Raw genomic sequence first — 16,955 nt, 5'->3', positions numbered from 1 at the left:
GTTGTCGACTCGCCTTTGTGCTCGTAGTCTTTCTACGAGAGAAGGTCGGCGCCATGGGCACGCCACGGACCGCATCTGGAAGACAGGCACCAGGAAGTGCGTCGTCCTGCTGGGCGCACTGACTGCGCCGGTGCTCGCAAGGACACCCAAGAAGAGGAAAAGCCGGTCGGCTACCAAGGTGCGAAGCATGAAGAATGCCAGGGATGTCTGCCGCGCTGCGGCACCGAACACAGCCCTCAAGACGACCAGGGGAAGCAGTGAGGGCAGGGCCGCGGGGGCCATCGCGGTGGAGGCGGAGCAAGGCGTACAGCATCTGCAGCCATCGGATGGTATCATTAAATCGAGTGGCGCTGCTGATGTCAGTGTGCCAGATGCTGCCAAAGACCAGACGGATCCTGCCGCCGACACGACTGTTCATAACACTAACCAGTCTCCCTCTGTCACCGACCAGACAGACGGCGATAATGATACTGACCGGGTGTGCACTTCAACCTCGAGGCTGTAGCAAAGTGCTCAAACTGTAACTGTAACCGTGCAGGGACTGTAATTGACCATATCGCTAGGAACACCGTCCAGGACGCTGTTGCGATTTCTCAACACGCTATTGATACCGATCAGTCTGTAACTTCCACCGACCAGAAGGATATCTCCATCGACCAATCGGCTACTCCCACATACTAGCTGCATTATCTAATCTACAGAGAGTACTACACGGGGGAGAAAGTCACCGTTGATGCTAATTGTAGTGCGTCTAACTTGACTCACTACTTTTGCTTACACGTTGCGCTACGTGTATGAGGAAGCGTAAGTACTTAGTAATTACTCGAGTTAATTATATTTGAATACACAAATATAATTTAAATCAGATAAGACTCCAAGTGACTTAGATTAGGTAAAATGAGAACTGTATTGTTTGTAAATTGATCTTCCTCCTAAATCTGCTAAAACTGTTTATCATCTATGAAAGGGGTTGACAGCAGCTGGCTGTCAGAGCCCCGCCAATATGCACGTCTCTAATTGGTAGAAAGATGCTGCTTTCTACCAATAGGATCTTTGGGTAGGTGTGGACCACTCATTGTGGTGGCCTACTTCGATGTATCCATTGGTGTGACTTACACCAAGGTGAGGAAGTATCTAAACTTTTAACCGACATTTTATCTGTTAAATTCACAAGTGGCTACAAGCCACTTGTGCGTGTAACCCCGTTACACCATCCCCCCCTTAAGGTTAGACGCGCGGGGTCTCCGCACGTCAATCTTCTGAATTGACCATTCGTCAATTCTCCGCGTTTGGAGAAGAAACCCGCGCTCATTCAACGATGAGCGCGCCTCAAGAGAAGAAGACTTCGAAGTCGGTGGAGAGTCATCTCTCCAGCGACGACTACTTCGAACGCCAGAAGGCGAAGTATGGCGACGTCGTTGACTTTGACGACGACAATGAAGACATGGAGGACGAGAAGGACTCGTCCTCAAAGCGCAAAGACTCAGTGTCGAGCGAATCGCTCGATCCCCACGCTAAGATCATTCGCCCGCGTGAAGGGGACGAATCGGACGCTTCGAGTTCGAAGCGTTCGCGAATTGAGAGTGATACCCCACTCGCTTCCGCTGGTGCTCTCAGTTCTCCGCGCGCTGCAGGCGCAGCGCGCGATCCGTGGATGCCGTCCGCGTCCGAGATCACGGACCGGTATGGTAATTCGGTACCTCCGAATGAGGTGCCGCTGTACGTATGCAGCGCCATCAAAGATGACGCTGTGGCTGCCGAGCTGCACTTTGATGCGGAGACGCATCAAAGGCGCGATTATTACATCGGACGCTTTCATGAGCTCGGATGGTTTCAAAGCAAGAAGACATCTTCTTGCAGCAAAGTGCCCGAGTGGCAGGCACTTTGTCAAAGTTGGAACGCTTTTATTGAGAGCTTCAACAAGAAGCCGAGTGCTTACCGTGATCAGATTAAGCAAGCGCGTGATCGCTTCGAGACGTACTCGAAGCGTGGAAAGTTGGAGCAACTCCACGTTGCTGTGGAGGAGGCTAATGTGCCGTGCGCTGTGCCCGAGGGCTTTCAGTGCGCGAAGTGCTTCCCAGGCGCGGTCCGCTTGAGCGACCGCAACCTGAACGGGTACACGTCATTCCGTGTGCCCGAGAGTCTCAAAGAGCTCCGTGCTAAGTTCTTAGCACGTGAGGGTTCGGGCGCTAGCGATGACCGCAGCGCTCGCACTACTTCCACTGCGCCAGCGCGTACTGTTCCTCGTACGCCCTCACCATTTCCGGAACGTCCTCCAGCAAGACGTTCCGCGGCTCCCATGTATCTTGATGGGGAGGAAATCCTCTCCAATGAATACGAAAACGAGCCCCTTGAGGGTTCGTTTTCGGGATACTATGGCCAACAATCCGCTCAACAATCCAGCGGGTTGAGCCGCGGGTGTCACGGATCGGCGGTGGCGGGGGTGGGAACACGCCCCAGGTATGATCATCCCCGGGCTGATCAGTACGCGTCTCTCCACGACCGGGTGACCGCCGTGGAGCGTCTGCAGGGCGCTGAGTTCGCCGCCCTGAAACAGGAGCTGGCGAACCAGAAGGCCCAAGTCGCGGCGGTCTCGCAGACCGCCTCGAATATCCAGGTCGAGCTGGGGACCCAGATGAAGGGGTTGCTCCAGCGCGTCCGCGCGCTGGAGGAGAGGCTGCTCGTCGCCGAGGCCAAGGCTTGCGCTTCTGCCTCGGCTCCTGCCGAGGCTTCGGGTCAGCCGAGCTAAATGGCTCGTGCTGCAGGTATGGCTTCAGCCGTCCGACGTAAAAGGTCGGATGGAGGCGCATGCTAGACCGTATGTCTAGTGTAAGCGTTGCCGTGCCGTGCCAACACACTGAACGGCCCGATGAAGCGCGGAGCAAGCTTGTCTGCTCCGAAATCCGAAACTGCATGTTTAGGCAGGTTTTGAGTAGCTAACAAAACCAATGACCTAACTTTGAATTCATTTGTGTTACCTCTGCCCACATTGTCAGCGTTCAGCTTCTGTTGGTCAACAGAAGCTGCTATTGCATATTGGACAAACCGAATCACGGCTTGTCGTTTGGTAAGGAAGTTGATTGCATCTGAGCTGAAGTCATTCAGCTCGCTCTCCGCTAGAGGCCCGGCCTCTGTGTGGTTCTTCGCGGTGTCTGCGCCCTGCGCAGACCCGTGGTCTTTGTCCTTGTTGTTAGAGGAGTCTGCGCCCTGCGCAGACTCATGTGGTTTGTTCGTTGTTGCAGCTGACACTGTGCAAGTGTCAGCGGTTTTCTGCGGCTGCTGTATTGCAGTCGTAGATCCTCCCCCACTTAAAGTGGGAGCCATCACTCCGAGTAAACTCGGTAGACGTGGATGCCGCATGGCATTCACGTAGAACGGTGTATGCCCGGTCGAGGCATGCACTGAGTTGTTGATGGCAAACTCTGCCATCGATAAGCACTCGCTCCAGTATTGGAACGAGTGAGCGTAGCTCTTCAAAATGTCGACGAGCACGCGATTCACGCGCTCGATTTGACCGTCCGTCTGCGGATGATTCGCAGTCGACATGGAAAGCTGGCTCCCAAGAAGTGTAAACACTTCTTGCCACAGGTGCGCTGTGAAGCGCGGGTCTCTGTCCGACACGGCATGCCATGGTGTTTGAACACCATGTCGACGAACAGACGGGCCGTCTGCTTCGCGGTCACCTCTGCCGTCACCGCAGCAAGATGTACCATCTTGTTGACGCGGTCGACGAAGACCACAACACCGGTATTCCCCCCGCTGTCCGGGGGAAGACCAAAGATGAAGTCCAAAGACATGGACTTCCAACACTCCGACAGAGTCGGTAGTGATTGTAAAGGAGCTTGCGCGAATGGCGCAGGCTTCACGCGTTGGCATACCTCGCAAGCACGGATGTACTTGCGTACCCACTTATACTGGTGGTGCCAGTAGAAATCGCGTGTGAGAAGGACGTATATCTTCTCACGTCCGAGATGTCCCGCAGTCGGGACATCATGATATTCGTACATGAGTCGCAGGTCATGGTCATTCGGTACGACAACGCGATCCGCGTCGTCGTCGACTGCATTGTAAAGCAACATTCCGTCGTGCACTCGAAAGCAGTGTGTGGCGATGCGGGCTCCAAAATCAGGGAATAGCCTTGCGGCTAGACCTCGATCTCAGACCACTCAACCCAGAATCTGAGATTAGATCTCAGATCCCAAGCTGGGTGAGGCGTGTGTTCCTCACTCTTGCAATCCCTTGACTTGGTTCTTCCTAAGGCTACGCTGTGGGCCCAGACTTGCGTCGGCCACACCAGCTGCCTCCGAACTCGACAGTTCCCAGATGCCCCCAGACGAAGCTTGCTCCTTGCTTGGAAGGCCCTTGTACGCACGTGCTGAGTCCGCTGTGCCCCGTTTTCTTGAATATAAACACGTTCACTCCACACACACTTAGTCCACTTCTCTTCTCAGGCCCTTGGACTCTGGGCCTTAACAGCCTCCTCCTTGCTCAGCGACTCCGGCTTCGAGTCGCTTCCAGTCACGACACTTCCTCCGGCGGCTCAGACTGAGAGCCGCACAACGGTCTTCACTCGCCCCTCAGACCAGAGTGGCCCCGAGAGTTGGCTCGGTCTGAGCCTGCCTTGATCCAGGGTTCTCGCTCTGCACCCTGGGACTTCCGCGCACCACGCCTTGATGTAGGCGACACAGCGAAGCTGGGAACCACTATCCCAGACTATTCGCGCCACACGGATACCACTAGCAACCCCAGAAACCACTATCCCAGGTGTTGCTCTGCCGAAACCTCAGAGCGGAGCACCTTCCGCCCGAAAATATGAAGCACCGCCAGGAAACCAGCCAACCAGCACGAAAACCAGCAAAACCAATGTCCCGCGTGTGGAAATACAACAACGAAGGCAAACCGGGCCGAAACACGAAAAGGCTTGGTTGTTGAACTTGAATTTATTTGGAGTTAGCTGAGCTTGACCGTAGAACACTCGTAGCGACTCCACTTGACCTTGCGCGCGCCGCCGGGGCCAGGGACTTGGTCCCTGTGTAGCAACACGCCCGTCGGCGCAAGACGAACTCCGCAGCTTGCGATCTTCGGGGCAAAACAAACTCTGATTATTATCATGCACATGCACATACAAAGGGCCTATCAAGTAAGGGTGCAAACATCTCCTGGGTACACCTTGAACAAGGGTGAGACACCCACTAAGCTACTGGCTTGGCGGCGCCCGTGAATGCGTGTCGCTGCCTTGGCGTCCTTCCGCTGGCCTGTCTGGGTCAGTCATCACTTGATTACACTGATTACACCTGGGTGCAAATCAGTGATATCTTGATTACGCCAGGATCTTGTGGCCGGGATTGGGCGGACTTGGTCTGTCATCACCTGATTACACTGATCACTCTGGGTACAAATCAGTGTGTAATCAGGATGACGCCAAGATTCTGCGGCTCCCGTTGGCCCAAATCCATAGGCGACTGGTCAGGCCGAATCTTGTGTGCCCGACACCAGGGGCCGAAAAGCCACAACGGGGCGACCCTTCAGAGCGACCTTCCAAGCGGCAACCGCCAACTCCAAAGAGCAACTACCGCAGCTCCCAGACCGGCAATGTAGCCATCGCTTGTGTACCCACTTCATATGCGAGGCCACGAAATCATACTTCGGGCTCTGCAGGCACGCTGTAGGCTTTTAGTCACGTCTTAGGCTTGGAGCGTCAGCTGTCTTTCACCAGTTGCCACTTATCCTCACGAACATCGTGCATCCAGACACCAACTTGTGCCCACAATCACCGTGTCTCAGTTTTGGCACAAGTTGAGGGACTGCCGGGCTGAAAACCTGAGCTGGGGGCAAAAATACGATGTTGATTCCATACCCCGGCTGTCCAACCGATTTGACATGTCTCAATTCTGGCTCGAATTCTGGGACTCTGAGGCCGGGAATCTGAGCTGGGGGCAAAATTACGATGTTGATTCCATATCCCGGCTGTCCAACCAATTTGACGAGTCTCAGTTTTGGTGCAACTTCTGGGACTCTGAGTCTGGGAATCTGAGCTGGGGGCAAAATTACGATGTTGACTCCATATCTCAGTTGTGGCACCCCAAAGCCGAGATGAAATCAGACGCCGCACGCCACGCCCTCTTCCCAGACCCCAGACTGCACATCTCAGGGTCTGGTCCACAGGCAAACCTCAGACCGAACTCCAAATCACCATGTCTCAGACTTTTGCCACCACTCTCAGGTCTCAGAACTCCGGGCATTCCAAACTGTGAGATCACCAATCTGAGACCTGAGGTCTGAGACTTAAGCAACCATGGGACTTCAAATCACAAACCCAGAAGGCCAGGGCTCAGCTCTTCGCCCAGAGTCCGATTCAAGGCCTGGAACCTCAGATCTGTGGCCTCTAGAGCGATTCTCAGACCTCAGACTCCAGACCGAATTCAAATCTCAGACCTGGGGATCTGGGGTCGCCGCAACTCGACGTTCGCAGAGCTCAGTTTCCAAATGTAGCCAGCACAACTTGAAGTATGTACAAAAACCAGACTTGGGTCAAGAAATATCCACGTTTCAAGTGACATGTGGCCGGTACGTGGTAGGGTTTGGGCTTCTGACTGATGGGTCTTGGCCAAGAATTGGCTCGGACCTCGTCACAAGTGTGCACGCGCACGAAGGTGCTTGGGCAGCTTCCGAAGGGACTTGTCAGAAGGCGCTGTGCCATAGGCCAGCAAGAGCTTCGTGTCCGCGTCGTGCGCGTACGCGGCCTTCACATCGTCCAACAGAGACGATGTGGGTTTGCTCGATCGCATGGCGTCAATGTCATTGACGTCAGCAGCTTCTGCGTAGTCCGGCCGACGTGATAACGCGTCGGCCACTACATTCAATCTTCCGGGTTTGTATTCGACCCGGAAGTTGTACTCCGCAAAGAATGAGAGCCATCTCGCCATTCTTTGTGAAATGTGTGGTGACTTCACAGCAGTGCGCAGTGATGCATGGTCGGTGTAGACCACAAACGGTCTACTTCCAAGCAATACACTCGAAACTTTGCGAGTGCGTATTTCATGGCAAGGAATTCCTTGTCATGCACCGGATAGTTGCGCTCAGTTGGCTTCAGCTGACGCGATCGGTAGCACGACGACACGATCACGGCCCTCAGTGATCGCTGCTGCAAGAAACGCGTATCCGATCGCGAAGTCGGATGCGTCACATACGACGGGAAATGGGCGATCTTGGTTAGCCACCGCCAAGATCGGCGCCTCCGTCAAGCCCCACTTGACTGCATCGAATGCCTTTTGGCAATCGGGTGTCCAATTCCACACAGCTTCTTTCTTAAGAAGTTGTGATAGCGGGCAACAGATGCCATCTTGCGACCGTCCTCCACGTACTTGCAAACAACGAGTGTTTGTCGAACTGCCTCAGTTCCTTGACACTTGAAGGCGTTGGCCATTCATTGATCACCCTGACCTTTTCCGGGTCAGGGCAAACACCATTCTTCCCTACGAGACACCCGAGGACGGGTATCTCGCGCCCCGAATATACACTTCTTCAGGTTCGCGCGGCTACCAGAGCTTATGCTTTCGCATAAGCTCGAGTAGCTTTCGGAGATGCACCCGGTGCATCTCAATGACGTCTTCCGTCCACAGCCTGGCTGTGGATGAACACATCATCGAAGTAGCTCGGTGCGAAGTCGCGCACCGAGCGCAATAAGTGCGTCACGCACCTGTTGAAAGTCGCAGGGGCGTTCTTAAGTCCCTGTGGCATTACTAGCCATTCCCAGAGCATGCCGCTTGGCGTGCTCACTGCCGTGAGGGATATCGCTCTCACGCCATTGATTGATAGAATCCATCTCGCAAGTCGAGAGCACTGTAAACGGTGCTCCCGGCCATCGAATCGATGATAACATCTTTTCGCGGTATCGGCGTCTGCAAACGGTACCGTCGCATCGTTGCAGCTTGTTATACGCATGAACGATGCGCCATCCGCCCTGTGGCTTTTTGACACAGAACGTCGGAGCACTGTGCGGGGACTTCGACTCCCACACTTGTCCTGGCTTTGCGACGACTTTCAAAGGAAAATCGTCGATCGCCTCCACTTGATCTCGCGGCAGGGCCACTGCCGGCGTAACAACTGTCGGCCCGGCACGAAGATCAACTGTGCTCAGCCCTTATCCGCACAACAAGAAGCGCAAGCGGAAAACGCTCTCTCGGTCCGGGAGACGCAAGAACCGTCTTTGTACTGGGCAGACTAATAGCCGGACTCGACTAAGCGTCAGGGAGTCCCAACCTTGTTCCTCGAAGCGCTCTCGCTTCGTCTTCGCACTGAGACTGTCTTCACTCTCAGTTGTACTTCCCATGAAGAGCTGCCTCAGCTCTTCGTTCTCGCTCGCCGTTCTGTCGCTGTCCGAAAGAACGCAGACTTGCTCGATGCGTCCATCGTGCAAGTCGCGCGTGAAGCGCTTCCAGCTCATGGCTGGAAGCGAAGTCAACTCCGACGCCGTCGTCGGAGGATTAGCGAGTCGCCCAGCAGACTGTTCTTGTTGCGTCTCGGTCCCGGACCGAGACTTGCGCAGCGTTTTCCGCTTGCGCCGTCTTCTTGTTGTGCGGAGCCCGGCTCCGCACGAGTTGATTCTTCTGGTCCAGGCCCGGGCCGTGGACAGTTGTTCGCGGCAGTGGCCCTGTCCGCGAGGCGCGCGGTATCAAGGGCGATCGACGACTTTTTGAAAGTCGTCGCAAAGCCCGGACAAGGTAATGTCCCGCCGCAGTGTCTGCGGGCGCACGATGTCAAAAGCCCGGGCGGCATGGCGCATTCGTCGTCAGCCCGGCTGCACAAGCATGAACGATGCGTCAGTGCGGTACAACCGGCGCCCGTTTACAGTGCTCGGCTCGGACTTGCCGACGATCGTTCTATCGAAATCCTAACCTGCTTCGAGAGGTATCCCTCACGGCAGTGAGGTTCACGCCAGCGGCATGCTCTTTTGACGTCGGCAGCATTGCCGACGTGGACTTAAGAACGCGCCCTCGCGACTTTCAACAGGTGCGTGACAGCAGCTTATTAAGCTGCTGGTGCGCGACGCACCTGCTGGTGCGTGCGCTGTGGTTCATCCACAGCCATCGCTCTCTGTTCTGTGCGGCCGAAGACGCGTCGCTTCTTGAGATGCACCGGGTGCATGCCGTGCAAGCTACTCGAGCTTATGCCCATAAGCTCTACGTCGAACTTATGTACCCGGAAAAGGTCACTCGGTTTGTATCAATGAGATGGCCAACGCGCTTCTCGGTCGTCAAGGAACTGAGGCATCCTTGGCTTGCCAGTCGTACCTTGAAGTACTTCGGAGTATTACCTCCTCGGGCAAGATCCGCCCGCATCACAACTTCTAAGAAAAAGCTGTGTGGAATTGGACACGCCTGATTGCCAAAGCTCGAAGAGCACTTCGATGCTTCGAGTCAAGTCAGGGGCTGACTGAGGTTCGACCGTCATCTTGGCGGTGGCTAACCAAGATCGCCCATTTCCCGTCGTATGTGACGCATCCGACTTCGCGATCGGATACGCGTTGATGCAGCACGATCACGAGGGCCGTGATCGTGTCGTCTACTACCAATCGCGTCAGCTGAAGCCAACTGAGCGCAACTATCCGGTGCATGACAAGGAATTCCTTGCCATGAAATACGCACTCGCAAAGTTTCGAGTGTATTGCTTGGAAGTGACCGATCCTTCCGCACCGAATGCATCGCACGTTACCTCCCTGCTGCTGGTAACCAGCAGTTGTTGCGTTCGAGAAGTCTCATCGGTTCCGGACAACTCCGTCCGGGTCGAATACCGGACGCGGTTGAGTGGTCTCGACGCGTTTCATCGGCCGGACATACGCAGGCTGCTTCTTGCATTGACGCCATGCATCGAGCATAAGTCCCTCGTCTCACGATGTGAAGGCGTGCGCACGACGCGGACACGAAGCTCTGCTCTATCGTGCGCTGTGCATGAACGTCATGCTTACCGTTGTGACGAGGTCCGAGCCAATTCTTGGCCAAGACCCATCAGTCAGAAGCCCAAACCCTACCACGTACCGGCCACATGTCACTTGAAACGTGGATATTTCTTGACCCAAGTCTGGTTTTTGTACATACTTCAAGTTGTGCTGGCTACATCTGGAAACTGAGCTCTGCGAACGTCGAGTTGCGGCGACCCCAGATCCCCAGGTCTGAGATTTGAATTCGGTCTGGAGTCTGAGGTCTGAGAATCGCTCTAGAGGCCACAGATCTGAGGTTCCAGGCCTTGAATCGGACTCTGGGCGAAGAGCTGAGCCCTGGCCTTCTGGATTTGTGATTTGAAGTCCCATGGTTGCTTAAGTCTCAGACCTCAGGTCTCAGATTGGTGATCTCACAGTTTGGAATGCCCGGAGTTCTGAGACCTGAGAGTGGTGGCAAAAGTCTGAGACATGGTGATTTGGAGTTCGGTCTGAGGTTTGCCTGTGGACCAGACCCTGAGATGTGCAGTCTGGGGTCTGGGAAGAGGGCGTGGCGTGCGGCGTCTGATTTCATCTCGGCTTTGGGGTGCCACAACTGAGATATGGAGCCAACATCGTAATTTTGCCCCCAGCTCAGATTCCCAGACTCAGAGTCCCAGAAGTTGCACCAAAACTGAGACTCGTCAAATTGGTTGGACAGCCGGGATATGGAATCAACATCGTAATTTTGCCCCAGCTCAGATTCCCGGCCTCAGAGTCCCAGAATTCGAGCCAGAATTGAGACATGTCAAATCGGTTGGACAGCCGGGGTATGGAATCAACATCGTATTTTTGCCCCCAGCTCAGGTTTTCAGCCCGGCAGTCCCTCAACTTGTGCCAAAACTGAGACACGGTGATTGTGGGCACAAGTTGGTGTCTGGATGCACGATGTTCGTGAGGATAAGTGGCAACTGGTGAAAGACAGCTGACGCTCCAAGCCTAAGACGTGACTAAAAGCCTACAGCGTGCCTGCAGAGCCCGAAGTATGATTTCGTGGCCTCGCATATGAAGTGGGTACACAAGCGATGGCTACATTGCCGGTCTGGGAGCTGCGGTAGTTGCTCTTTGGAGTTGGCGGTTGCCGCTTGGAAGGTCGCTCTGAAGGGTCGCCCCGTTGTGGCTTTTCGGCCCCTGGTGTCGGGCACACAAGATTCGGCCTGACCAGTCGCCTATGGATTTGGGCCAACGGGAGCCGCAGAATCTTGGCGTCATCCTGATTACACACTGATTTGTACCCAGAGTGATCAGTGTAATCAGGTGATGACAGACCAAGTCCGCCCAATCCCGGCCACAAGATCCTGGCGTAATCAGGATATCACTGATTTGCACCCAGGTGTAATCAGTGTAATCAAGTGATGACTGACCCAAACAGGCCAGCGGAAGGACGCCAAGGCAGCGACACGCATTCACGGGCGCCGCCAAGCCAGTAGCTTAGTGGGTGTCTCACCCTTGTTCAAGGTGTACCCAGGAGATGTTTGCACCCTTACTTGATAGGCCCTTTGTATGTGCATGTGCATGATAATAATCAGAGTTTGTTTTGCCCCGAAGATCGCAAGCTGCGGAGTTCGTCTTGCGCCGACGGGCGTGTTGCTACACAGGGACCAAGTCCCTGGCCCCGGCGGCGCGCGCAAGGTCAAGTGGAGTCGCTACGAGTGTTCTACGGTCAAGCTCAGCTAACTCCAAATAAATTCAAGTTCAACAACCAAGCCTTTTCGTGTTTCGGCCCGGTTTGCCTTCGTTGTTGTATTTCCACACGCGGGACATTGGTTTTGCTGGTTTTCGTGCTGGTTGGCTGGTTTCCTGGCGGTGCTTCATATTTTCGGGCGGAAGGTGCTCCGCTCTGAGGTTTCGGCAGAGCAACACCTGGGATAGTGGTTTCTGGGGTTGCTAGTGGTATCCGTGTGGCGCGAATAGTCTGGGATAGTGGTTCCCAGCTTCGCTGTGTCGCCTACATCAAGGCGTGGTGCGCGGAAGTCCCAGGGTGCAGAGCGAGAACCCTGGATCAAGGCAGGCTCAGACCGAGCCAACTCTCGGGGCCACTCTGGTCTGAGGGGCGAGTGAAGACCGTTGTGCGGCTCTCAGTCTGAGCCGCCGGAGGAAGTGTCGTGACTGGAAGCGACTCGAAGCCGGAGTCGCTGAGCAAGGAGGAGGCTGTTAAGGCCCAGAGTCCAAGGGCCTGAGAAGAGAAGTGGACTAAGTGTGTGTGGAGTGAACGTGTTTATATTCAAGAAAACGGGGCACAGCGGACTCAGCACGTGCGTACAAGGGCCTTCCAAGCAAGGAGCAAGCTTCGTCTGGGGGCATCTGGGAACTGTCGAGTTCGGAGGCAGCTGGTGTGGCCGACGCAAGTCTGGGCCCACAGCGTAGCCTTAGGAAGAACCAAGTCAAGGGATTGCAAGAGTGAGGAACACACGCCTCACCCAGCTTGGGATCTGAGATCTAATCTCAGATTCTGGGTTGAGTGGTCTGAGATCGAGGTCTAGCCGCAAGGCTATTCCCTGATTTTGGAGCCCGCATCGCCACATCTGGTGCGCGTGCCCGGATCAGGAAACGACTTTGGTGACGGACGTGTACAAGTCATGTCGACTGCTCCCGACTCGAAAGTTTCCAAGACAAGTGGTGAGATGCCTGAGTCTTCGCTTCGGCGAAGTCTCAGAGTTGCTGGTTTGCCGGCTGAAGTGATGACGGAAAATGCTGGGACGCCCAGGTCCAGGAAGTCGGAAAGGGTCCCAGAAAGTGATGATCTGAGCGTATCTGCTGAGGAAGAAGCTGAGATGAGTGCTGAACCTGAAGCTGCGCCCAAAACTGAGGATGCCGAGCTGCCGCCCAGCTCGCCTGTGAAGAAGCAAGCTGAGACTGGTCGAGATTCGGATCCAAGGCAAGACGTTCCGAGAAATGATGGTCCGAGTCTGGGATTACCACCAGCGAGTCACAGTTCGACACATCGAGGAAGTTTCTCAGCTGAGATGACCACTGCTCAAGCGCCGAGTCTCAGCCCAGAGCCAACTACTGGGAGTAATCCCGGTGGCCAAGCCGAGGGTGGTGCGCTCAGCCTTTTGGGTAAGCGCGAGCTACATCTGAGAACGAAAAGTGTTTCCGGGGCTGGGACGACCCCTACAAGGCTGAGTTATGCGCCTGGTGTCACACTTCCCAGCTATGCAAGTGGTGGCGGTGCTTGGTCAAGTACTCTGTGGCCTGAGCAGAGAACCACTCGCAGATTGCAAGGTGTGCCTGAGGGAGAAGCTGAGACTTGGGCTTTGGCCCCACTCCCAGAGATGACTGACGAAGAAATGCTGAGCTATGCGCGATCCCAGTTTGAGATGTGGATGGGAGTTCCAGCTGAGACTGTTCACCCGGTCGACATCGCGTACAACCCGTGTCATGGTGGTTACGACCTGTGGGGATTCATCAAAGCTGCTGAGTCGACCGGTCGACACTTGTTTTCTGTGACCCGGTCGCCTGCCGCTAGGTGGCTGAACGTGTTTCGAGCTGAGCGACGTCGACTCCCGGTCATCTCAGACCTGAGAGCTGTGAAAGTTTCGCTGAAATTGCTTCCACCGATTGCCTGTGTGGCGCTGTTGCAGACTATGCTCTGGGAAGCTGGGTATGAATCTGTGAACCGAGTCCCAGCCTGGCCCAGCTTGGATGAAGTGTCTGGGGTCCCAGATTCTCGGGTCCGAGTTGAGATCGAGCGAATTGCTCATTTCCTCGGCATTGAGCTGGCGACTTGGAAATCTGTGGTTGGTACTACAGCATACTATGTTCGACAAACCTCAGATTCTCTTCAGACCCAGTCTGCCGCTCAGGGATCTGAGACCCAACTCGGATTCCCAATTGATCGAGATGGAGATGTGGCTATGGGTGAGGATGCCCAGCTTTTCCTTGGCCCAGAAGTGGTAATGCGTCTTCAGCTGACTGGTCTTCGGTCGAGAAGCCCAGCTTCGAGCTTGGATGAAGAACCGATTCGCAAGAAACCCCAGCTGAGCCATGATCCGGCTGAGATTCCGCTGCCCTCGTCGCGCTCAGATCCTTCGATCCCCTCAACATCTCTGCTATCCTGGCACGGGTCTGGGAGTGATTCGGATGCTATGCGAAGTACAAGATCGGGCACAGTTCCAAGTGTGGTTGGTGCAAAAGCTGGTTCTGATGCCTCCATGGCTGGGAATGACCAAGAGACGGACCTGTCTGGATTAAGTTCCTCGGGATCGTCTCTGATGTCTTTCTCAGATTATGGTGTTGGAGCTGGAACGTTTGGACCCACTTCAAGTGCAACGGTGATGATGGGATCTGTGACCTCAGCCGCGCGGAGTAATTTCCCAGCTGTAATGGTCTCAGTTACACCCCAGACTACTTCAGCCTCAGCTCGGTCTGAGACTGGGACGGCCAGGGACGTGAACCCCACGCAAGTACCATTGCCTGGCACACCAGAATCTGAGAAGAACGCTCTCAGTGGCATGAATGACGCGGAACCTCAGAGAAGTGTGGCCCCAACTGTGAAGCCGACCTGGGAAGTTCGTCAGGCTCCGCAATATGCTTTCCCGGAAATTTCTCAACCTCCTATGATTGACACTGAACTGGAGAGTGTGTATCAACGCGAGATAGCCCGAGTCCGAGCTGAGGCGGAAGCCAGAATTGCTGCGGCTCAGGCAAGACGAGCTGAGCTGGAGGCTGAGCTGAGAACTTTACTTGTGGAGCAAGGAGCTGAGTCGATTGATCACCGCGCTCAGCACTACATTCCCCAAACAAGTTTAAACTCAGCTCCCAGATCTCAGAAGTCAGAGCAACAACTTCAGTTGGAAGCACTCGAGCGGTTGGCCAAGCAGAGGGCTGAGGAGGAGTCTCAGAAACGCAAGGAAGATGAAACCCGAGCTCGGTATCTCTTGGGTGTGCAACGAAGTCTTCGAGAAGCTGAGGATCGAGCTCGGCAGGCTGAGCGGAAGAAAGCTGAGGAAGCTGAAGCGAGCCGCATTCGAGCCGAATACGAATCTGAGCTGAGAATGATGAATGAGAAATATGCCCAAGCTCAGATCGAGCACAGGAAGGCAGTGGCGATCCAAGAAGAGAAAATCCGCCGCTTCCAAGCGGCTCAAGACCAACTTCGCCAAACCGCTGCTTCTCGATCTCAGTCTGAGACCCCAGCTCAGATTATCCCAGCCAGCCCGGTTACATCTCAGACTCCTGGAGACTCTGTGACGGCCCAGCTCGTTCAGCGGACGAGTATTGTGCAACAATTGGTAAAAGCCAGTCAAAGCAAGTCAAGTTCAGCTGGGAAAGCTCAGACTTCAACCAGGACCAAGACTTCTGAGACCAAATCTGAGACCAGGTCTGAGATGAAGTCAGGCTCAGCGTCTCGCCGAAGTCAGAAATCTCGGACGTCGCCGCCAGAAGGCCCAGATGATAGCGGATCGGAGTCAGATGACTCCAGCTCAAGTGACTCTTCTCAGGACGAGCTCAAAAATCAGTTTGGAGCTGTGGCCCAGTCCAAGAGTGCTGATCCCAGCTCTGGGACTCGAGTGGTAGTCCAAGCGATGATTCCCCATGATGCTCTGGAAAAGTTCAATGAATATGCACCCCTGGAAGACCGAGTCAACTGGTGGGAGCGTTTCATGTACTACGCCACCATGGCACCCTGGGATGAACGAACTCGGATTGTCCAGCTTCGTATGAGACTCTCAGGTTCTCTGAAAGACTGGTGTACTCAGCTCTCAGATGATGTCCGCTCAGACTGGAAACAGCTTTCACACGTTTTCAAGAAGGAATGGTGCCGAAGCATTGGTTCCAAGGCTGAGCGGTACTACGAGATGAGGATCCGAGACCAGGAGACCCCCAGAATGTTCTTCTATCGCCTCAACCGTGCTGCAAAGAAGGCCAACATCGCTTATCTGAAGCCAACCCCAGACCGTGAGGCGCATATTAGGCGCTTCATCAAAGCTGTGGGTGATTCTCGGCTGAGAACCACTCTGCAAGGTCAGAAGTTTGACACCCTGAGCGAGTTGGAGGAGACTTTGAAACGTATTGAAGCTCTGCAGCAAGATGAAAGCCGGGATGCTCAGCAAAAGCGAAGCCCATCTCAGACTGTGCAGTTTGGCAGGTTTAAGCCTCAGCAACGACGAGCTGAGGGCCGGGCGTTCTTGGCTGATGGAGGAAATTTCGACTCAGATCTGAGACGACATGTCCATTTCAAGGATGACTCTGAGATTCCCTCAGATAATAAAGCTGAGACCGAAACTGAGACCGGAGCTGAGAATCTGAGCCCCAAAGAGGCACAGATGTCCGGGAAGGAGATCACAGAACCATCTGAGCTCAGCTGTACAACAGCCCTGCTGGATGAGGAGATTTACCGAGTTGCTGAGAAATTGGCTTGGAAGCCCAGATCCCAGCCCAGAAGTGATGAGTACCAGCATGCTGAGACTTGTGGAGAATGCGGCAGCAGCCGCCATACTACGGAGAAATGCTGGAGCAAGCTCATCTGTGGACGTTGTCACGAAGAGGGTCACCCGACTCAGTTCTGTCGACGCCAACCATGTTCCAAGTGCGGCGAATACCATCGCCGGGGTTTATGCGACATGTGGTCGGCTCTGAAAGCAGTACAGGATGTCATCCGTGCTGGGGGTTCCATCGAGGGCCTCGCTCCTGAGGTAGTCCAAGCTCTATTGGATGGCCCGGAGTCTGGGATGCCGTTAAACCACTAGGCTCGCTGGTCTGGGAACCAGTGCGTGACGAGCCGAAGTCCCAAGCATGCTGCGCATATGCATATGTGGGCTCTGCCCTTCCATGTTGGCGCAGTAATAACCCCAAATGTATGTCTTCATCTGAGCAAGGATGTGTTTATTCCGTTGGAGCTGACCTCGAAGACCCAGACTCTGAGGCTGAGCTTGAGAACCATCTCCAGTTTGCCCTAGTCCCAGGTCAGAGATATGGCTGGTGGAGCAATCACACTTTACTTGGTGAAAAACGGGCGGTGGCAAAGGTGCATGGA

This window comes from Phytophthora cinnamomi, assembly GCF_018691715.1.
Source record: "Phytophthora cinnamomi strain GKB4 chromosome Unknown Contig71, whole genome shotgun sequence".
Lineage (NCBI taxonomy): Eukaryota > Oomycota > Peronosporomycetes > Peronosporales > Peronosporaceae > Phytophthora > Phytophthora cinnamomi.
The sequence above is the reverse complement of the archived record's forward strand: the minus strand, read 5'-3'. Positions refer to the sequence as shown.